The sequence below is a fragment of the Ursus arctos genome, unplaced genomic scaffold, assembly GCF_023065955.2.
Source record: "Ursus arctos isolate Adak ecotype North America unplaced genomic scaffold, UrsArc2.0 scaffold_5, whole genome shotgun sequence".
In the NCBI taxonomy this organism is placed as follows: Eukaryota; Metazoa; Chordata; class Mammalia; order Carnivora; family Ursidae; genus Ursus; species Ursus arctos.
In genome coordinates this window covers 79,062,515-79,086,105 of record NW_026623067.1, presented here as the reverse complement: position 1 = coordinate 79,086,105, position 23,591 = coordinate 79,062,515, and the positions used below count along the sequence as shown (strand labels likewise).

Here is a 23,591-nt window from a genome sequence, read left to right as displayed (position 1 = left end):
TGCACCTAATTCCATGCCACTACTATGAATATTGAGATGATCATATTACTACTGTAGGCGAAAAATTATCCACGTCCCACGGCCTAGCAAGAACATTCTCTTGAACTAAGTGAGCAATTCACTCCTAGTATCCCTTCTAATCCCTGGTTCCAGTTACTGCAGACCGGTTTTGGCCCCAAAATAATGAAGTCTCAAATTTGTTATGTGAGAAGAATTTCATGAATGGATCTGTTTACAAAGGTGTGGACAGGTTGTAAGAAAACCATAAAAGGTAGTGCAGTATCCTGGGGCCAGTAACAGCGGGGCAATGCTAATACTTGCAGACCTGAAGCAATGAGGATCATAAGGTGTATCTACTAGGACCCACAAGACAGAGACAGAGAAAGACACAGACACACAGAGAGAGAGAAAGAGAAAGAAGGAGGGAGGGAGCATTGTGCAGAGAGGGCTATCTAAAAGGAGCTGTGAATTTTAGACAAAGGATACATTCATTTTGTGGCACAATGCCACAGTGTAGAAACTAGAGGAATAATTTTTCCTCTCTCCCTCTGAGCTACACTGCAAGTGTTCCCACTGTTCGAACCCTAACTGAAGCCGGAGCACAAGATACCCCACCAATGCAGTCCACGCAGTGTAGCCTCTCAGGGCACAGTAAATGGTAGAAAAGGACAGAGAGGAGATCTGGATGGTCAAGGCAAGACCTTGCATAGTGACTAAAACTCTCCATTCTAAACAAATGCAATCAGATGTAAAGGCCAAGCAACGCACATTTTCCCCCCAGTCATTCCCCTCCCTAGCAGTATTTTCACCTACGCGTTTGCAGATCCTTAAGAAGTCAGTCAAACTATGTACTCAGAATAAAAATTATCAGTGCCGTTATGCTTTATTATTAGATTCTGCGCTCTGAGTGCAAATAAGAACAAAACTCGTATCAGTAGACACAAAATCATGGTAAATACTAGAATCAAAGTACTTTCATTCAGAATAACTTTTCATCTTCTAGCTAAATAAAGGGATAAGAATAAAAAACGGTATTTATATCTCATGGATTTCTATAATCATTTACTATTTTTCCATCTTCTCCATAGTTTTCTTCTTTTGAATAGCTTCATTTGTGGTCTATTTTAAAGATATCTTTCTTCACTGTAAATATAATACCTGTGTTTTCAGTAAACAAAATTTATTTCAATCTCTATCCTTAATACGTAGATCATTTTAACCTACCTCATAAAGGCATACAGTCAATGTACATAAACACAAGAACAAATAAAAACTATGAAAAGTTAGCTGGTAGTTCCAAGTAATATAATTCTAAAATATACCTAAAGTCTCTGCTTTAAAAATAAATAAATAAATAAATAAATAAATAAATAAATAAATAAGTAAGTAAATAAACAACCATTGATTAGAGTATCAGCTGATGAGATCACTTTTAAAAGTGATACATCCTGAAGATGACAGATAAGTTATTTCTCAAAGGGAGCATTGTTCTGATTAAACTAAATGTTTAAGTAATTGAAATTAACATCCCGATTTAATAGCATTAATTGGATATCCACTATGTGACAGGTACTATGCTAGAAGGTGATAGTCTAGTTGAAGAAACTAATTTTTAAGCAAGTACTTATAAATCCATGTGAATCAAGGAACAATCTATCAAATCACGCCTGTAGCTCTTCCTAATAATTTACTTTTTCACAACCGTGTAACTTGAATCTTGTCTGCTCTGCTCGCTGTTCTCCATCTTCCCCAAAAATATGTTCCCTTTTTTCTCTCCAGTCATATTTCATCTTCAAAGTTTAACTCAAGCTCTATGTGAACCAGTAAATTAATTCTTACCTTCCTGCTGGGAATATATCTTTACCAAATATCTCTGCTTCCCTTGCTCCTAGTTGGGGCCCTAAGAATGAGGACTGGCCAATGGAATGTGAGTGAGGTAGTATGAGGCACTCATGGGTATAACCTATAAAAAGTCCTGCAATCATTGCTTCATGCTCTCCTACAACCAGGAGACCAGGATAGTGATATCCAGATTAACTTTAAAAACCATGTATTAAAGCTACAACTTCTGTCACTAGCCTGGATTCTTGATAACTATATGGAGCCAAGAAGACCTTGGACTGTTACATGAACAAGCAATAAACTTCTATTATGTTGAAACTTACATTTGGGGTTCTATTCATTACAACAGTTTGACTTACTCTAATCTGCCTCTTCCGTTAAACTACTTACGGTCATTCTCATTCACACCCACTGAGCCCTTGTATATTATACCATACCTTACAACACTCATTTGTGACCTCATTTTTTTTTTTTTTTTGGTATAACATTTTATGGGTAGCCTTCTTGTATTTTCTAGTTCCTTAATTCCTTAAACCAAGAATAATCTTATCCCTGAGCATAAACCAGGAGTTTTAGCAAAAAGGGACATGATTATAAAGCAAAAGTGTTAAGTAAAACTTTGTTGTGCAATGAAGTATTAATTTTCCCCAAAAAGAGATCTGCCCAACTCCTGAGAAGTAACCTTTAAACTCTTAGAATTTCCTGAATGGTAGGAGTGTCTTTGGTATCCAGATAGTTTGTGCTACCTGGTAGACTCCTGGTGAGTTTCTAGATAGATTACATTAATGAGATGACTCAAGATGTTAGCTAGAAACATCAGAAAAGAAACATCAGAAAGACTATCCATGTGCTCTGAGTTGGAGTTTCGAACCATGCAATTGCAGCTTGACAACAAAGGAACTGAAGGGGCTGGAGAGACTGAGTTCAGCCACGTGGGTGATAATTTGATCAATCATACCTAGGAAATGAAGACTCGGTAAAAACTGGCTACAGAAGCTTCCTGGGTTAGCAATATTGCATGTGTATATTTTCACACACTGATGCTACAAAAGTAACATGACCCTGGGGACATTGAACCTTCAAGCTTGGAACCCTCCCAGATGCACATTCCTCCCGTATGTCTCTTCCTTTGTCCCATTCTGATTTGTACCTTTTTCTGTAATAAAACTATAATCATAAATGTAGAACTTTCATGAGTTCTGTGATTCATTCCAGCTCATTTTCATATCTGAGGGAGTCCATGGGGACTCTAAAGTTGTAGCCAGCTGATATGAAGTCAGGATGGCCCTGGGGACTCCCAAACTTGCAGCTGGTGTCAAAAGTCTTGAGTAGATGTGGCCCCCGGACTGGAGGATTATCCCCTTAATTTCAAGTTCAGCCAACTCTCTGTACTTGTAAATTTTAAATTTTAAATTAAAAAATCAGTATGAACTCACAATTTTTTTATTCTTAAAAAATAAATTTTATATGTTTTCACACTCTATTCGCTGAAAAGACCTACCTAGAAACAATGATTACCCAGCAGTAAAAATCCCTCTAGGTCCCAGACCGTGATTTTTAAATAACATTTCTGAGTAGGCTTCTTTGATTATTCCATACCTAGAACAGAAGTATACACCACAGATTGGATCATTTTGCTGTGCCAGAAAGTAAAAAGCTATCAAATGGGGTCAATATAAAGTCAACATAAAGGGGCTCACGATAACCTCAAAATAGGACAATTTGAACATTAAAAGGAATAACAACAACAATGAATTGAGACACATCAAATTCAGTTATGAAAACAAAATTTCAACTCATTGATCACTATTAGATATTGCTAAGGCACCAACACCTTATTTTGAACACTGAAAAATAAAAGGGAAAATTAAGCATTTTTCTTCTTTCCTGTACAAATATAATTCTGGAAAGCAAAATAGTTGAGGTAATAATTTTATTTAAAGGAAACTTCCAGGTAAAAAATACAGAAGGAATAACCAAATGAGAAAGTTATCATTCTTACTACTTCTCTTGCCTTTCCTTCCCCTTTCCATTTTCCTTCCACTCCCCCTCCCCTTCTCTTCCCTCTCACATCATCGTCTCTTTCCTTACCAAACAATCAATCCTAGAGTCCTTAGTTTGGCCATTGCAAGTAGATCCCCAGACTCGAGGGCAGCGGGAGACCCATTCTGTTCCAGAGTGAAATGTCCTAAGCAGGTTAAGTGTTTTCATTGTCTACTACTCCATAACAAGTGACCTTAAACTGAGAGACTTAAACCACACATCTATTATCTCACAGTTGCTATGTGTCAGGAGTCCAGGCACAGCTTAACTGGGTCTTCTGTTTAGGGTCTCACAATCTTGACAGACATCAAGCTTTCAGTAGGAGCTGTAGTCTTATCTGACTTGAGAAGGATTCACACTCATCTCACTCAAGTTGTTGGCAGAATTCAGTTCTAACACTGTAAAGGCATCAATTTCTTGCTGGCTATTGACAGGAGCCCACCATCAGCTCCTAGAGGTTTTCCACAGTTTCTTTTCACACAGGGTTCCCCAACAAGGATGCTTGCTTCTTTACAACCAGCAAAGGACTGAGACCCCATCAGGATGGCCCTACAGTCTTAAACAATGTAATTATGTACTCAAATTCACACAATAATATATATCCCCGCACCTTTCCCATATTCTATTAGTTTGAAGCAAGTCACAGATCCCACCCACCCTCAAAAAGAGGGGATCATATGAGGACATAGACACAAGGAGGCATGGATCATGGGGCTAACTGAAAAGTCTGTCCACCACAATAAGAATAATGTTTGCATAAGAGGGCTGCTGTATTTGGAGTGTCAGAACTCAAACTACGAGCAAATGAGTTACCCGTTACAGGGAGTCCAAGCCCAAGAATCCATCCTCACATGGTGGAGATGTCAGAGTCTAAGTAGAGTGAAGAGGACATCCTCACACAGCAGGGACAACAGAGTCTGAGCAGAATGAGGAAGACATCCTTACATAGCAGGGATATCAGGGCCTGGACAGAGTCAGAGGATATCCACCCACTGTGGTGGGCCACTATGGGGAGTGAGAGCATGAACAGTTGTGAGGGTGACTTCAACACCCAAGATGGTAAATTATGTGGTATCAGACTCAAGCAGATTGAGAAAGTTGTCTTTTGGAGGAATGGCTTGAAAAGGGCTGTCAGAAATGGGACAGGGTAAAGAAGATGTCCATGCAGGCTCTCAAACTGGCTAAAATGTCAGAGCTCAAGCTGGGGGAGAAGCATCTGCCCAGAAAAGAGTTATGGGAGTAATGAGCAATCGGGCACATAAGGAGAAGTAATCAAAAAAGTTTTAAAAAAAATCTATCTCAGAGAAAAGAGGAAGAAAACTACAATGAATCCTGTGACTTTAGATGACAATAGAAGTATGAGAGTGATTTTCAATATATTCAGATATAAAGAGAAATAAATATTGATGCAAATATGTGTGTATACATCTAAGTAGGTATGTAGCTCCGTCCACTGAGAGGACCTGGGAACAGTGATGTTCCAATAGCAACGAGCACACCCAGTGTCCCATCTTGGTTTTTAAATACTAATCTCCACAAAAAGAACCAGAGATCTCAGGAGAAATAGCTGTTTCCAAATCTGAGCAATTAAAGGACATGGTATGCCTAGATCATCTTATATCAAAAAGTAGGTAAGTATTGGAAAAATAATGTGGACATGTCAAAAGGACACAGGGCCAATTTTCAAGGAACTCTGGTCAAATGGATTTGATTATAAAAATTAAAAATAATATTAGTGGATTATAATTCATTGAGTAAAATAAGAGATTATGTATGAGTCCATATTGCTATCACTTAAAAAATACATTTAAAATTTCATGAAAGAGTACAATGTTTAAATAGTTTCAAAGTACCTCTAATAAAATATTAAGTAATTGCAAAGGGTTAAAGAGGAACTTAACAGTGGAGAAACTTGACAGACCCCATCTTCCTTAATCAGGTGATGAAAGAGAACATCATCAGCAATGGGATGAATCAAAATCATGAGTCACCTGATAGGATGCAATAAGAGCAACAGCACTTTTGTAGTATTTCCACCAAAGATGCATAACCTGAATCTACTCGCCAGGAAATATGAGTCAAACACAAGTTGAAGGACATACAACAAAATAAGTGGCCTATGATCTCCAAGAAAGCCAAGGTCATGAAAACCAAAGAACGACTAAGAAACTGTTCCAGTTCAAAGAAGACTAAAGAAGCTTAAAGACAACACATGATCCCGAACTGGATCCTTTTGTTATGAAGGACATTACTGAAATATTTGGCAAAATCTGAATGAGGTCGAGACTAGATGATAGTAATGTGTCAATATTAATTTGCTGATTTTGATGTTTCAGTTGTGGTTATGTAGGAGAATGTCCTTGTTGCTAGAAATACACACTAAAGTATTAGGGAATGGTTGGGCATCACATCATTTAGCAAACTTTGAAAGACATAGGAAGAAACAATCTTCTTTCTGTACTGTTCTTCCAACTTTCCTATAAGTTTAGGATTTTTTTTTTTAAAGCTTTTAATAGGGGCGCCTGGGTGGCTTGGTCGGTTGAGTACTGGACCCTTGGTTTCAGCTTAGGTCATGATCTCAGTGTCAGATCAAGCCCTGTCTCGGGTCCCACTTTCAAGCAGTTGAGACTCTCTATTTCTCTCCTTCTCTCTCTCTCTCTCTCCCCCTCACAAATAAACAAATGTCTTTAAATTAAAAATAATAATAAATTACAATCACAATTAAATGATGAATCAGGATAATAACAATAGGTGCTAAAACTATAAGGTATCTTATAACCACAGTATCTTCTAGTTTAAGGTCCCATATGGTCTTCTTCAAAATGGAGGGTTTAGGCTAACTCCACCTAAACCAATTGACTAATCTTAGTGTCATTAATCATTAACCAACAAAGGAGAACAGGCTTCATGATGTAATGTATTATGAAGCACACAGTAGCCACTATGAACTATTCTTCCCACACGGTTTGGATCTGAGTCTCATACTGCCTCTAGTTCTAACGACTAGTGAACAGGAAACAGGGAAGAAAGCAGAGATTTTATAACACCACAAGGAAACAATCAGTCAGATCCGGAATGTGGAACATTTTACTGGACAAATTGACTGGTTTCTCCAACAAATCAATTATAAAAAAGAAAAAGCAGTATATAAGCGAAAACTTTAGTACATTAAGAGACTTTAGAGACATAATAACTAAATGTAACTATGGACCTTTTTTTATCCTGATTTCAAAATGACATCACTGTGGTCATCAGAAAAACTTAAGGATTAGATGTAAGTGATTTGGAATTATTGTTAAATTTGTTAGAAATTATTACTATATGATAGCTACATTTTAAATTTCTCTTTATATATTAGAAATGCAAAGCAGTGTATTTATATGTAGAATGGTATGATGGTTCAGATTAACTTTAAAATAGACTGACAAGATAAAAGGTGATAAAACATTTGGCAAAAGTTGATCATTTTTGAAGAGGGATGTAGGTTCATTATACCGTCTCTCCTCTTCTGTGCATTTTTGAAAATTTACATTTTGAAAAAATTAAATATCTATGTAAAAAATTTGCCTCTTCTTTTTCTTAAAATAGCCTTGAATATAGTTATTCTCCTTTAATGATATATATAGGACATCAAATGTTCACATGGAAATTTGGGCAGAAGAAGAAAGGACACAGGAAAATTTTGGCTTGTTTTAAATGGTTCAAAATTTTGAATAATATGGGCTTTAGGAGGTTACATGGCATGGATCAATGGAGAGGAAAACAGCTAGTAACCTGAAGAAAGAAGGTATAAATTTACATTACACATATATACCCTCCCTGACAAAAGGACCCTTATTTAACATTGGGAAGAGGCATTGTCAGTAATATCTTGCTAACAGAAGACCAGTGGAGCAAGATTATGGTGGGATATACTTTAGATTCGATTAAGTCCAACTTCTGGTTAGGAAATAACCAGGTGAATAATGATAGCCATAAATCACACACCTGGCCAGCCTTTCAGATGGCTCTTAATTCTGCACATAATGCTGCAGTCCCAAACTAAATCAGAAATTCCGAGAAGTCTCTTTGCTTCCAGCCCTGATATAGAGAGAGAGACCCAGCAGACTTTTCAGGAGGTTTAGAGTAAAGAGGTCATTACTAACCCCAAGAGACAGTAATTCAACTACTACAACATGAAATTGTTGTGAGGATGTCCACCGTTTTTCTACAGGTCCAGATTTTGGAACAGATGGCCTCAGAGGTCAGGGATGGACTATCTGCTAAGGAAATCAGTTATCAAGACTTCCAGAGCCATAGAATTAAATTCTTTATAGTCTAAAGAAATACAAATGTTCCAGCAAGGTGGTAAGCAAATTCCTTTGTCAGAAATCAATTAAAAATTTAGAAGTATGTTTCATCAAAAAATAAAATTACTCAATAAACCAAAACTCTTTTTTAGAACTTCTTTTACTGCACTCACAAAACTCTTCTTTACAGTGGCACCTGAAGAATATCTTTAACCCCGTAAACACCCAGTAACTGGTCTAATACAAATGAAAGCAAGATCGCAAATAGAAGGGCAGAGAAGCTCATCGGGCTTAAACCATGAATATTTCCAATTTAAAAGCAGCAACACAAAAATCTCTATTGAATTCTTCCATCAACAATTGACAGGGATCATTATGCCCTATCTAAAACTGCTAAATCTGAATATCAAAGCGTTTAATGTAGCTTGCCCCAAACCACTCCACTGTTACTACTTAATAGTAAAACAAATAGCTGCAAATTAAAAACTCAAGTTTCCAGCAGCCTTTGTGTTAGACCTTTTCTTTTCTGTCTTTTCCCTTAAATGGCTGAGTAGCGGAATAAAGGTAATCTTTGGAAGTGAGATAGATGGACAGAGAAATTCAAAACAAATATAGAGTGGATCCAGTTTCCTGCAGGGGAAGGAAACATTACAGAGATATCACTGTGTGTAGAATGAATCTTCTGGGCTTAATATTTCATATTAACTTTTTTTCCGGCTGAAATTTATTTTAGAAAATTCAAGCTAAAACATCTCTTTTGGATCCAGGTGTGTCCTTTACCTTTGGCCTCAACAGGAGTTCTACACATATGAAAGTAGAAATTGGCTTTTTACAGTAGATCGATAAAAGCTCTCTGGGAGTGAGCAGAACGCTTCCCAGAAACACTTCTGTCTTTACATCTCATAAAATGACCTTGATATCTGGAAGGAAAAATATTCTATTTTCCCATCCACTTCTGTTTTCCCATATCACAGAAACTGCACATTGCTTATACCATGCAGTACACCATGACAGCTGGCAAAGAGATTTATCACATTCTGATATTTGTCAGTTTAGAGAAGTCTTGCTGCTGTTCCATTTCACTTGCATGCATCTCAAGAATAGAGAAATCGGCCTCAAATTTTCAACATAAGTAGATATTCCATCAAGGAAGTCAGTAAATATGTCCTCTGTCCTGTTCTCTCATCTTCCCTTTCTTCATTTCCATCTTCCCCTCTCATTTAATTCTCTCTCACATAATTGTACAAAATCGGACATACTATATTTCACAACTGTGCTCACTAAATTTTAACTATGAGCCTTATAATGGATTAAAAAAACATCTTTTGGGGCAAGTCGACACAAACAATGTACAACTTCCAAATAAATTATAGTACATTTAAGGAAAACATTTTAGATTCTATTTTCACAAATCATAATTTCCTGGAAAAAATTTAGACTCAACGAATGCTGTCCCTGGCTTTCCATGAAGTAAATCATTTCATTATTTAGCTAGCATGCCATGGCTTTGCATGAAATAAATAACTTGGGGAAAACTTATGCAATGGGAATTTGGATGTCTTGATCCACATAATCTCAGAGTTACACTTTTTTTAAAAGCCAGTAACTAGGATTTAAAAGGGATAAAAACACAGACCTCGGTTTAAAAATCTTGAGTGACTCCTTTAATTTTCTCAATATCTTTCAATAACTAGCTCTCATTTCAAGGCCGTGTGTGTCTGTACAACTAGGGCAGCGCTATGGAAAATCTAGTGCAACCTTAACCGTTTCCAGGTGGGACATGAAAACGTACACCTTTCCTCAGTCTTATTTTAGATTTTATACTTCAGTACTCCCATGTCAGGCACTTTAGTTAGTGAGTTCAGGCACTCGCTAAGCCCAAAACTTAGCCAGCTCATTCTTATATCTAAATATTTGTTTATACAGGGGCGCCTGGGTGGCGCAGTCGTTAAGCGTCTGCCTTCGGCTCAGGGAGTGATCCTGGCATTCTGGGATCGAGCCCCACATCGGGCTCCTCCACTAGGAGCCTAATTCTTCCTCTCCCACTCCTCCTGCTTGTGTTCCCTCTCTCGCTGGTGGTCTCTCTCTGTCAAATAAATAAATAATCTTTTAAAAAAAATAAATATTTGTTTATACATCCTTATGTTTGAGTTATCTATAACTGTGCCCTCAATATGGTAGCCATTAGCCACATGTGGCTATTTAAATGCTCATTATAATTAACTGAAATGATGTAAAATTAATTTTATATAAATCAATATATACGTATGGCTACTAGGTACCACACAGACTGTCATTATAGAATTCTTCCATCACCGAAGAAATTCTATTGGACAGAGATTATCTACATTGCTTTTAACTTTGTGCCTACTACCTCTTCCTGTCTCTACAAACCAATATAAACTCTCTCCAGCTAAATCTCATACATCCTTCAGAGCTCCTACTCTACTGATGACTCTCTTATTTCAAAGCCACTTGTTATTCCAATACTATCTTGTATTGCTAAGCATTTCTGTATAGATCTTTTCCCATCAATTATATCCATTCAGTCTTCAAGTATTCATCAAATACCCTACATGGTAGGCACTGTTCTTAGTTCTGGGAGATGATATTTCAGAATAGACAAGGACATGAGCTTCTTGAAATGAGAGCCAATACTTCTTTGATTTCTCTGGTACTTAGAACAAAGTAAGGACACAATAAGTGAATGAAAGAAATACTTAGTGAGCAGCTATAGAAGTCTAAGTGTTAAAAAAACAAACAAACAAGTGAACAATAAAAATAAGGAATATTTTGACAGGAAGAAATTTGATGCCTTCCCACTGGGTCTACAACCTGAATGCTCATCCTTCCCACTGAGTCTACATTCTGAACCTAGTGAATCATTTTCAGAACTATTTTTTAACATCATTGAATTACTGAGGCAATTGTCAACCATATATACTGGGCTATATGTTGAGCACTTTCACAGAAGAGAATATTTGTTTTAACCATAACAGGTAAGGTATACTAGTTACATTGAAGACTAAGGTACTTTATCAAAGATTTTTTAAAAACCCATGGTTATACAAGATATAGTTTACTTCTTTCTCATATAATAGTCCCAAGAGGAGCATTCAAGACTGCTGGGGTAGCGCTGGTCCACAAGGTCCTTTGGGACTATAGGACCCTTTTACCTAGTTGCTCCAATACTCCCCCAAGGTATTATTTTCATCTACACACTTAAACTGGATCAAAAACACATTATGTTCATACTCAAAACAAGGAACAAAAGAGTGGAAATCCGGAATATTTTTAATTTTTAAGCAAACAGGGCAGAAGTTGTCCACATCACATCTATTCCCATCCTACTGGTGATAACTTAGCCATGTAGGAACTCTCAATCAGAAGAATTCTGGGAAATGTAGTCTTTAGCTAGATGGCTATATGCTCCCAAAGAATGGAATAGTAGGAGGAAGAGGAGTCCACCAGTGAAATTACTTTAGCTGTACTATCTAAACAAACTGTTCTGTTAGGTTATTATTCCATTTATACATACCACATTAAGGGACTACCAAAAGAATCATAATTCTAAACATGTGCCTGGTGAAGAAAGCACTATCCTGTTCTGTTCGGGATTCACACTGGCATTTTCTGAAAGTTTACATATACCCTGGAATAAAACTGATAAAAGGAATGCTTACAAATTAAGAGTAGGTTTTAATAAATGCGGTTGACTTACTATATTACTATTTTCTAAAATGACTTCAAAGAAGATCAGCAGAATGCAGCATATATAGAATTGTAAGCACACAGCTCATTTAGCATAAGCTCAGATAAAACTATGAAGCACACAATATATGTCACCTCTTCTTTTTCTCTATTTCAACTCTCAGCATCTTCCCAAGAACAACACCAACTCTTTCTTGAAAGGCTCTTTAAATAAAATCACCAATGCTTTGAAAACTCGTCCATACAGGAAAGATTACATCTGAAAATCCTTAATACCCAAGCATGAATTTGTTCAAGTGATATTCTTCAAGGAATATTTACTTTAATGGAGGTCTTGGGGGAAAAGAACAACTCAAATGACTGATCTGCGGTGCTTGTATTTCAGGATTTAGACTCCTATCCGAGAGAAGTACTTAAGGTAATCTGATCCTTACTGGCTGTTTCAAGTCATGCACTATAAAGATTATATAGGGAATATAAATCATTATAATCAACATACAGCTTGACCTGCCTATATTCACATTATTTGACTAGTAATGTTTGCATCCCCTATTTCCTGCACAGCTTCAAGTGTGCATTTTTCCCTGAGCACAACACTTTCCCACCAACTCTGTTTTGACACTGCTACCAGGGACAAACTATTGAGCTTCATGTTCCCTTAAACTAAATTATTATGTTCTTAGAATCCTGGTTTATGACAGTGACCCAGAAAACTGTGAGAATATTGCCTGCTGCCAACCTTGAGAAATATATCTTATTGAACTCAGTCCTTGGCAATGTCACTCAGCCTCAAATATTAATCCACCCACTTGTCCCAGCTGGAAGCATTGCAATTAACATAAATAGATGATAGATAGATAGATAGATAGATAGATAGATAGATAGATAGATAATAGAAAGTAATATGATTCATGTTCACTTCCCGAAATCCAAAGACTGTTCAACCATATCTAAAGGTTGGTAAAAACTTCTGATGGTATTAGAAGCTTTTTAGGAGTAAAATCTTAATAAAGGAAAATATGATGTTCCAAGTTTTTATCATCCCATAAAACAACAATGTATTACTATGTCTCATATTTCTGACTTGACTGGAAGAGCCAAACAGTTTTTCCTTGAAGGATCTCATCGATTACATCCAGAGAGCATCTGGGGCTAAAGTCATCTAAAGGATCCATTAGACCAACATCCAAGATACTTGACTCAGATGGCTGAAAACTGATACTGGCTGTAGGCTGGGAGATCAACTGAAGCTGTTATTTAGAATTCCTACCCATGCCCTCTACATGTGGTTTAAGCTTCACAGTACCTTGGCTTCATTCCAAGAGCATCTATCCCAAGAGCCCAAAAGTGGAAGGTGCCATTCCTTTAAGATCTAGGCGTAAAAACTGGCACAGCATCAACCCTTCCATATTCTATTGTCAACAACGTCCCAGAGCTCACCAAGATTCAAGAAAAGGAACACAGACTCCACTTTTCCATGGAGAAGTGTCAAAGAATTTGTGGACACCTTTAATTGGTCACACATAACTGTACGCTCACTGCACATATAAGCAACAGCAAAGACATCATTAAGAACATCTTGGGGTGGCGGTGCCTGGGTGGCTCAACTGGTTAGGCAATGAACTCTTGATTTCAGCTGGGGTTGTGATCTCGAGGTCATGGAATTGAGTCCCACCTCGGGCTTCGAGGGTGGAGTCTGCTTGGGATTTTCTCTTTCTCCCTCTGCCCCTGCACTCTGTGCTTGCATGCTCTCTCTCTCTCTCTCTCTCAAAAAAAAGAACTTTTTTTGTGTTATTAGGTAAGTAAACTAAATGTGACATTTCAGAACAAAATAATTTACTTTAAATTACTTCAAATGAAGTTCATCTGGCCTCTAAGGAATTATAAAAGTCTTATTATGATTATTACTTTGTAATTACAGAGTTCTTTTCAACAGAAGCAAAGAACTTGATAATTAAAGTGAGATTGTAAGGTAGCAATGCATATAAAAAAATAAGAACTTTGGGGTGCCTGGGTGGCTCAGTTAGTTAAGCGTCTGCCTTCGGTTCAGTCATGATTTCAGGGTCCTGGGATCAAGCGGGGAGACTGCTTCTTCCTCTCCCTCTGCCTGCTGCTCTCCCTGCTTGTGCTCTCTCACTCGCTCTCTCTCTCAGATAAATAAATAAAATCTTAAAAAAAAAAAAAAGAACTTAATGGTTAAATTCAGAATCTCCTAAATCGTAAAGGAAAGGAAAAGTGAATAAGTCTTTCATGAAAAAGCGACAAGGATAAATTTTGCATCAGCTACCACCTGTACATGATTCAAAGTGAATTTAAAATAGAGATCTAAATTTCTCCAAAGATATTCTAATTAAACATAAAACATTTGTTTAAAAAAAAAAAAAAAAGTCACAATGGCAGAGACAGGCTGCTTGTCGGTCCCGTTTCTCTTTCCGGGCTTCTGTAAGACTGTATACCATACCCCGTCTTTTTTGCAATTAGTCACCTCTACATGGTTGGGTTCTGGTCAATGGAATGTGTGCAGAATGGATGGATGTCACTTCCAAAACTAGCTATAAAACCACCTGTACAATGCTGCATGTTTTCTGTCTTCCCTTCTTAGCGAGGCAGATGAAAGAGATAGAGTGAAGCACTCTCAGTAGTCTCTTGGGGTGCACAAAGACAAGTCCCCCTCTGCTAGAGATCTACCCTGGTCACATCTGCCGAGAGCAAGAAAAAAATCCTTTGTTGTACCAAGTCACTGACAAGCGGTGGTTGCTTGATATAGCCACTGGCGATAAATACACTAATTATAGAAAATAGAAGTTAGTATCTCGCCTCCCTCTTAAAAGAGACACTGTAATCACTCTCTTTGAAATGTTCGATGTATTTTAGAAATTCAAAGTTGACAGACACCATAGATGTCATCTGGCTGATCTATTTTCTCGATACTGCCATCAATGAATGAAACACTTAAAAACACCCGGACTCAGAGCAATATACATTGTAGAAAGCAGGAGCATGGAATTCTGTGTTGCCATGACAACACAAGCCTGATTCCATTTCAAAAAGATCACTAGTTCCCGTATAAAATATAAACTTCTCTTCCAAGCAAGGTTTTTAAAACGTTGCATGCTGAAAGGAAAGTGTTGAACATCTCACTCCAAATAACTGATTACATCCTTTGATACCGTCAATACCAACTGCAAGTAAGAAGCCACTTTGGTTTCTTAGGTGTCCCCGAACATGAGTGCCAACAACAGAATCAAACTTCAGACAGCCCATCATTTACGCCACCGGGAAATACAGGGGCTTTTCCTGGAAATAAAGTGGTTACCATCGTGAAAGTTCAGTAGTTTCCTCCAAATGAAATGTTTTGAGCTGATAAACTAACCTCATGAATAAACTCATGTCCCAAAAGTCTTGCTGTTTTAAATAAATACAAAATTACATGATACTGATGTTCTTTGAGGCTACGTGATAGCAATACTGTAGATACATATTATTTTGGAATTATAAGTAACCTTACAGACCATTCAATCCCAAGTCTCCGTATTGTGGATTGGGAACTTGAGACTCATTCATGCTGAGTGACCCAATCACAAGATTAATTAATACTATTTTGTAATAATATACTGTTTTTGTACTACTGCACTGTTGATACTATTTTTACACTCTGCAGTGTTTTCTGTTAAAAATAATTAAAGTACCCACATTTCCAGCCATTATTTTAGAAGCCTTACATGATCAATTCTGTAATCTCTAGGGATTTAAAAGAATATATTTTGCCAAGATTCTGCTTCAGTGTGTAAGAGGAACTTGTAATGTAATCTTTTTAACTACAAGGAGATTAATGAAAAAATAAATTGATCCTTTAACTGTTTCAAAATTTTCCTTGTCCTTTAATGTCTTATGACAAAACTGAGACTGTAAAACTCTATCAAGTTTGTATTAACTGTAAAAAAAATAACTATCTTATCTAATGAAAGTATTTATGATATATCCAGTTATAAATATAAAATAAATTTAAGTACATAGCTTCATTATTCCAATTGTATATATCAACTGAGCTACCCAACATTAAAGTTTTATTTTAATGAATAGATGAGAATGACTTTAATTAAATTACTGATGTACCTGAAATGTAATTTAGATATTTATTTCATAAATAGCAATTACACTATGTTATGTTTAGAGCATTTCTAAACTGGCTGAAAGTAATTAGTTTACCTAATTAGGAAGATGTACTATTCAAATGTCACTTACTATTAATTTTCTTAGCAAACTTTTTTTCATTAAAAACATAAAGGTAAATTTCAGTTAAAACCTTCTTCAAATTAATGTAAATTCATAATGAATGAAATTCTAGGTAAAATATTTTTGCATATTAATGACAGCATTTAATTGACGAGAAAATAGTAAGTGTGGGGGAAAATATGTATCATGCTATTTTCTAAAATGGAAAGAATAGGGAAGCTTAAAGAAAAGAGTTTATAAACAAATATATCCTTTTCTACCAGTCCCTTGTTGACTCTATTTTTAAGCTCAGCATTAACGAACAATTTAGAAACTATATCTATTTCAATATTCTGCCCCAATTAATTCCTCGGATATTTGATAAAGGTAGATGGGCAAAACCATGGACAGAGGCAAACATACAGACTGATAGTGTATGGGTTTCCCATCTTTCATGGCCACCACAACCTTCTTTTTCTGAAGTTTTTGTTTCTTCTCTAACTATCCATCTTCTATCACAGCCCAAAACAGTCAGATCATAAGGCAGACCAGCTCCCTCCCGATTCCCCCACCACCGCCACCATCCAAAAAAAAAAAAAAAAAAAGTTAAAAAATAGATCTAGTCTTACTGCCCCTATTGGCCATAGAGCACTAGGAATAAGAGCTAAAAAAACAAAACAAAACAAAAAAACAAAAAAAAACAGCAAAAAAAAAAAAAAAAGGAATGGGATACATACCAGTCAGTTCATCCACTATGCCACAATATCTAATATGATGCTTATTTAACGAATGTTAATTTTTTTTAAACAAATGTTAAATTTAATTCTTCCTTGATGTAACACTTTCTCCATCTTGGCAAAGATAGTATAGCATTGGAAGGAGATTATAATTCCCATTTTTTTTCCAAAAAATAGAAATAATAAATACCCAAAAGGCAAAAATAATTTTAGGAGCAGAAGAAGATCTACAAATTGTCCCTTTATCAAAATAAAAAGATAGTGCACCTGGGTGGCTCAGTCCATTAAGTGTCTGCCTTCAGCTGCCTTTACCAAGGTCATGATCTCAGGGTCCTGGGATTGAGTCCTACATCAGGCTTCTTGCTCAGTAGGGAGTCTGCTTCTCCCTCTCCTTCTATGTCTGCCCCTCTCCTCGCTCATGTTCTCTCTCTCTCTCTCTCTCTCTTAAAATAAATAAATAAAATATTTTTTAAAAAAATAACACGAAAATCTATTTGGACACATACCTGTGTTGAGTAACTGATGGAATGACATAAAAATGACTCGTATTAATAATAATAATAATGTGGACTATATACTGGCCCAGGATGTTTGTCTCTCTCTCAGTGTAAAAGTTCAACACAATACAAAATGCTGTATGTTTTCTGTGGTTTCGCTTTGCTTTGGTTTGGCTTAATTTCCAAATAATGCTTCTGCCCACATAATTTGATGGGAACCAGTAATCAATATTAAAGTGAAAATTCAAAACTTAAGCTTCATTTTAAAAATTATTTCTATTTTTATTATACTCAGAAGATCACAGTGTCCCAACACTACCATCATGGCTGTCTAGAACACCCACGTCAACCCCAGTGTGGGGATTTAGGAACTAATCCACTTCTGCCAGTTAAGCAGCCCTGCTGAAGAGGTTGCCTATTGCTTTTCCCTCTGTCTCCTTCCTCCTTCAACTCTTCTCTGTAACAGCCTGAGCACATCAGCATTTCTCTATAGAAAAGCAGCAGTCATCTTTGAAGATATGCGATGTGCAAAATTGAAAACTAATGAGGTGAGAAAGATTAAGGGTTGTGAGTAATTCATCAGCTAGGAACTAAACAGTAGTAAATGACTATAAAATGGCTTTGAAATATGTGAAAACAAATGGTTGTATTTTGGGTATTACTGACTAAATTCTCAAGCACTAAAAGAAAATAATGCTTCTAAAACTCACCCTTCAAAACTAATTTCAGAATTTCCATTTGACTCTCTTCTGGATGTGTCTTATAACATTTGCTTGTGCGAGGAAGGAACTATAAGCAGCTTTTGTCACCCTCTGGTCAATGCTTAGTGCTTGTCCAATGCCAGTCCCTGAGGGACACTGGCCAGGTCCCCTGGCTTTTCGTTTCCCCTAAAGAAGAGTAGACACCATGTTAGATTAGAAGCCCCACTGACTAAGAAATACAGAGAAAGGGGCATCCATGACTCTTGGGCAATAAAAGCCTCAGGTTTGATTCAGAAATGAGTAGTCTGATTTATTTTGAGTTCAGTTGGTAAGAAAGGGATAAAATTTTTTAACCCGTGAGATTTAAGACATTTGTTGTTACTTGAACAGAGAAAACTGAGAACAATAAAATCCAATTTTCTCACCTTTACCAAGGCACAGAGAAACACCAAAACAGACTACGATAACAGCCAAAGAATTGAAGTAAAATCTACCAATGTAAGTCGTGAATTTTGTAGATTCCCTTCCTATCTGAAGAGAATTTAAGAATGTAAATGAATCTAATTATAAAATAATACATAAGTCTGGATCTCATAAAGTATTATTTTAAGGGTTCTATAATATGGTTGGACATACTCTAAGAACTAATTTGTGTATAAAACAGACATGTTTATGAGTTGGTGTGTAACTCTTTGCAATATATTATATAAAAGTTTCACCTTATTATATTTTTCACTTGGTCAACAAATATTTTAGAGACAGTTACTGCTATTCAGAAGTTTAAATATTATTTATAAGCACATTCAGTAAAATGAATGCCTCAGATAAACAGCACAGAAAGAGCTTTATGGGAAAAAAAGACATAAAAATTAATAAAATCTAGATACCTAAAGACCATTTTTAATGCAGTGGGAAAATGGCACATTGTGTACATACAGCATTTGAATGAATAAAACACTACATACACCACAAACATCTTTATGTAAAACCAAAGCCTTTGATAACAGACACCAAAGACCTCTGTGCATGCCTATGACTATTATATTGATGTGTATGTGAAAATTAGTTAGTCAAATCATTCTGGGTAGCCCTGAGGATAGCTGAGAGACTGCTTTTTAGAAAGGAAATGAACAGTCACACTCAACAGGTTAAAAATGACAACAGCATTCTTTTTGTTTTATTCCTTCTTACTTTGTTAGTTCTCGCCGGTTGAGGTATGGAAGGAAGTAAAAGAAACAAGTCCTTCTCCAAAGATGTTTTAGCGCTCTAAAAGCTACCAAGAATTTAATTAAGTGCCACCTGTTTTGTCTGTAGAAGCTTTGAAAAAAACATCTTAAAGGACTGCTTAGTTTTCATAGCTAGAGTCTCCTAGATCAACCCTTTAAAAAAGCCAAGAATGTTTCCCATATTTCCATCATTAGCTTCTCTCTGTTTGACTTCTAAAGACTCTGCAATTCTCAAGGCAGCCAAGGACCAAAGTGGGGGAGGGGAGGTAGGAAGCAGAGGAATATCAGAAAAAACTCAGCAAACAGCCTCAAAAAGATTTTTTTTTTAAGTGAGAAGACAATTATTTAAAAGTGTCTTTCTCTATTTTTCACTTTGAGATTATTTATCATAATTTCACTTCCTGGAATCTTTCCTTTCTCTTTATCAAACTCCCATTATATTGCTTCTTAGCCCTGAGAAAATACCTACTCCATGTGCCTGGCATATGGGTGCATGTCAGGTCCTGGAGTTCCACCCCTTCGCCCGCCCTCCTTGACACACATGCCCTATGCACACAAAACCACACCTTCAGATATCACATGGATTAGGAAGCTGAGGCCCAGAGAGACAGAGACTTGGCCATTACATCAAAAATCGATTTTTGTCTTCTGGCCAAATGTGGGTTTTTGATATTTTGCACATCTTGTCAACTAACACTAACACAACACCAGGAAACCAGGAAGCTCTATCAACAGAGATGCCCAAGCTTCTCTGGTGACCACTCTATTTACCTTTTTTTTAAGAGAATTTACAGTAATAATTCTTGTGTCTTTTGTGAAGACAAAAAAAAAAGGAAGATTGGTAATTCAAACAGCATTATCTAATTATTTCAGATAGCAATAACCTCCCACTAGCTATTTCTATTTCTGATTATTTTATTTTCTTCTTAAAATTCATCTTTAATGACAAAACAAACTATTCAGAATTTTTACCTAAATAAGTTCCTGTATGAATCCTTTTGTTTTCTTTTTCTCCCAGAAATAGAACAATAGTTCAAACTGAGGAAAGAACAAAGCAGATCACCAATCTTAACCTTTATCTGCCAAGTTTCTCTAGAAACCCCCAATTCAAAAACACGTAACTTGCACTTCTACTTCCTAGATCTTTTGTATCTCTGAATGTTTTCCAGCACCTTATACACTGTTGCACATATTAACTGTATTTTTAACTTAAATATATCCTTTTTGATTAATAGTTTAAGCCTGTAGGCCATTCGTTATCTGAAGTAAGCAAAGGAGTCCTTGAAATCACTGCTATATCATAGGGAAAGAGATTTTTCAATAAATAGAATTGATAAACTATGAGACTGAGGACCTCTGCTGGCAAGTTTGGGGCATTATTTTTTTAACCATGATAATACTGACAAGAGAGAAGGTGAAGGTATCTATTTAATCTGACGTATTCCTGTTTACTTAGAAACCTTCAACTGCCTTCCTAAAAGTTCGTTTACTGTTCCTGTCACATCTTGAGCAATTTGAATCTATAACTTCTTGAACAGTTGCTTTACTTTTTGAAAAAGATACATGGAAGGTAAGACTACTGGAAGAATATTAATTTTGATATTAATGTTTTAAAGCAAATTAAACTTGCTAACGGATAATGCCTTAATCTTTCTTCTACATGGTAGCTACACACACATATATATGTAGATGAAGGTATAAAGATACACCTTCATGATACAGAACATGAAATTTAGTATCAAAAGTGAATAAAATTTTGATAACATAATAAGATATTTCTCATTTTTTCAGAAACTAAACTTACTTAATATGTAATATATACCTAGATATCCTTGGAAGCCAAGGTTCAGAACAAATTTTTAAGGCTTGAAAATGCAATTGGACTGGATTCCCTTCACTCCATTTCACCACTAATGTCACTTACTTATGCATTCCTTCTATTATTTGTAAATTCATAGATTATTATAACTGAAAGAAACCTTAGAAGTCATGTAGCCTCACCCTTTCGTTTTACAAAGAAAAAAAAAATCTGAGGTGAACAACAGCCACTACCTCTTCTTGCCAAGTCAGGGCAAGATGAACAAATAACACTTCCTCAGACCATATTTAATTCCATCCTCTCAATACTCATGTGAGATAGTGTGAGGCATTATATATTAAAATATAATTGTAACTTTACTAACAGCTTTGTTAAATTATATATATATATATATATATATATATATATATATATATATAGGGGAAGAGTGTAAGCCTGTTGCAGAACAAATTGGAAACATGTCATTGTTTCATTTGCAGAAATCACAAGCAGGTTCCGCCACCAGGAGACAGAAGCTGAAGCTTCCTTGAAGAAGGAGAATGAAGCAAAGTGGAGGTGCCACTGATGTGAGTTTGGTGTGTTAGGTGCCTGTACAACAAGCTGCCGGGACTGTGCGCCTGGCAAATGTCAGCTGGTCACGCAGCCTTTTTCACTTCAAAAAAGCAAGAGTCAAATGTCTCACTTCCTGACCCTTCTGTTTATCAGCTACACTCAATGGCTCTTCCCGAACTGGACTGGTGGATACTTAGTAAAGGAATCCCCTCCCAATACACACGTATCCGGGTACTACCTTCCCAGGATATCAAGTGATCAATACGATATGAGTCAGTTAGATAAGTCGAAGCAAGTCTCCTGGCCGCCTGTAAAAGAGCCTTAAAAGTCCTTCTTGAGATGTATCAAATCTGAAATTACCTCTTCTGGTCATTCTGCATAAGCGGTGGGAAAAATGTGTTGGAAAGATAGTTTCGCCTACGTGTAGGTGTGCGTCTCATATGCGTGTGTGAGTATATGTACGTTTGCGTGAATGTTGTGCTATGACTATCAGTGAAAAATCAGACTTCTGGACCCATGTGTACATTGTTCTAAGTCTTTCTCTCTAAAGTCATGCATTTGTAGATGTCCCTTTCTCATTTTGTTTGGAGAGGGGACACAGTCATAATCTTCTCTACCTTACAAAAACAAAAATAAAAAACCAAGGCTTGCAGAGAAGTTGTGAAACGTATAGAAGACCCAAGACTGAAACTCAGGTGTCTCTCCTCTCAATCTAATGCTCTCTCTGCTCCACCACTCCAGAGAATCGTAATCAGAGAAAAGTTGCTGGAACGAAGAAGCGCTTACGGTATCGAAATAAGGAATAATGTCTTTTTAAACAGGAGTTTAACATTATACACAGCCCTTTCACATATATTATGTCATTATCATCTCATTTAATAAGAAGTGAGTGGAAATAAGGCAGAGGGTTGTTCGTGAGTAAAGAGGAAAAATGAAATCTCTCTCCCTTCTTTTCTCCCATATTGGTACTACTTTCTGAAGTTTAGCTGCGGTCACAAGTGCCTGCCTGAACAAATAGGTCCCAAACCCAACATCCATTACTCTGTGGCTCTGCCAGTGGCATTCTAAGACTCCAAGGAAGAGATCCGTGGCATAATTTGGGAGAAATGTATTCTTTATTCCATCAGTCTCTTTAAAAGCACCATTATATAGTTGTGCTTCTTTATCCTGAGACATCTAATTTTATCTTACAAAAGACTAAAGTACCTTAATAAAATTCAGCTCTAGGAAAGATTATTTTGAGTAGAGATAGTAGATTCCACAGAGCACTCTGCTAGATGTTCCCAAAGCAGTGACATAAAATGATCTCACGGGAATGAAATTTAGAAGAATGAACACCTTAAGGATGAAATTTACTACCATGCTTTAGAATTCTGAGATTTTCTGTAACATTAATTAACCTATAATGCATAATACTACTGATGCTGTTGTTTTTCTAAAGTCGGTTATTACGAAGCAAATGATATGGCTTATAATCCATAGCCAAGCAAAACAAAAGAAAAATGGCACCTACAGATGAACCAAATAAATGTGTCAGAAATGTGTGTCTAAAGAGATTCAGGGAAAAACAAGATCCTTCAAAATAACAGGGGTCATGACAAACAAAGCTATAATCTAATCATTTATGCTCTCCTCTATTTGAAGAAAAATATGGTGCCAGAGGGACGTGTCCTACCAGAAACTTAAGGTGTAGAATCAGAGAAGATGGATGTGTAATCTCACTTCCAAAGATGGTGCTCCGGAGATGTCTCTCATCACGTGGCAGGTGCAGGCCATGTCATTTGGAGAACAGCAGGCCTAATGGGCTCAGTTAAGCCCTCTTGTTCTGATTCCAAACTGCATAAATCAGAAACATTTCAGTTGTGGGTGAAAAAGAATCAACTAAAGGATACTTAAGTAGGAAAGGGAACTTTTTTGGTTAAAACATTTGGTTATAACATTTATGGATGGAGCTGGTCT

At 36.5% G+C, this 23,591-nt stretch overlaps 1 long non-coding RNA gene across 3 annotated transcripts in view; it reads right to left on the bottom strand.

Annotated features, from left to right (window-relative positions):
- LOC130542731 (uncharacterized) overlaps positions 1-23,591 on the bottom strand; it is a 206,595-nt gene that overhangs the window by 38,326 nt on the left and 144,678 nt on the right. The window contains exons 12-13 of one of the 3 annotated variants that reach the window (XR_008957475.1): positions 23,308-23,468; positions 18,045-18,221 (exon numbers count right to left, since the gene is read on the bottom strand). The exons of 1 other annotated variant lie outside the window; for it this stretch is intronic. This is a non-coding gene — a long non-coding RNA (uncharacterized LOC130542731). The remainder of the gene's footprint in view (positions 1-18,044; positions 18,222-23,307; positions 23,469-23,591) is intronic. One more of the 3 variants, XR_008957474.1, reaches the window with a different exon arrangement.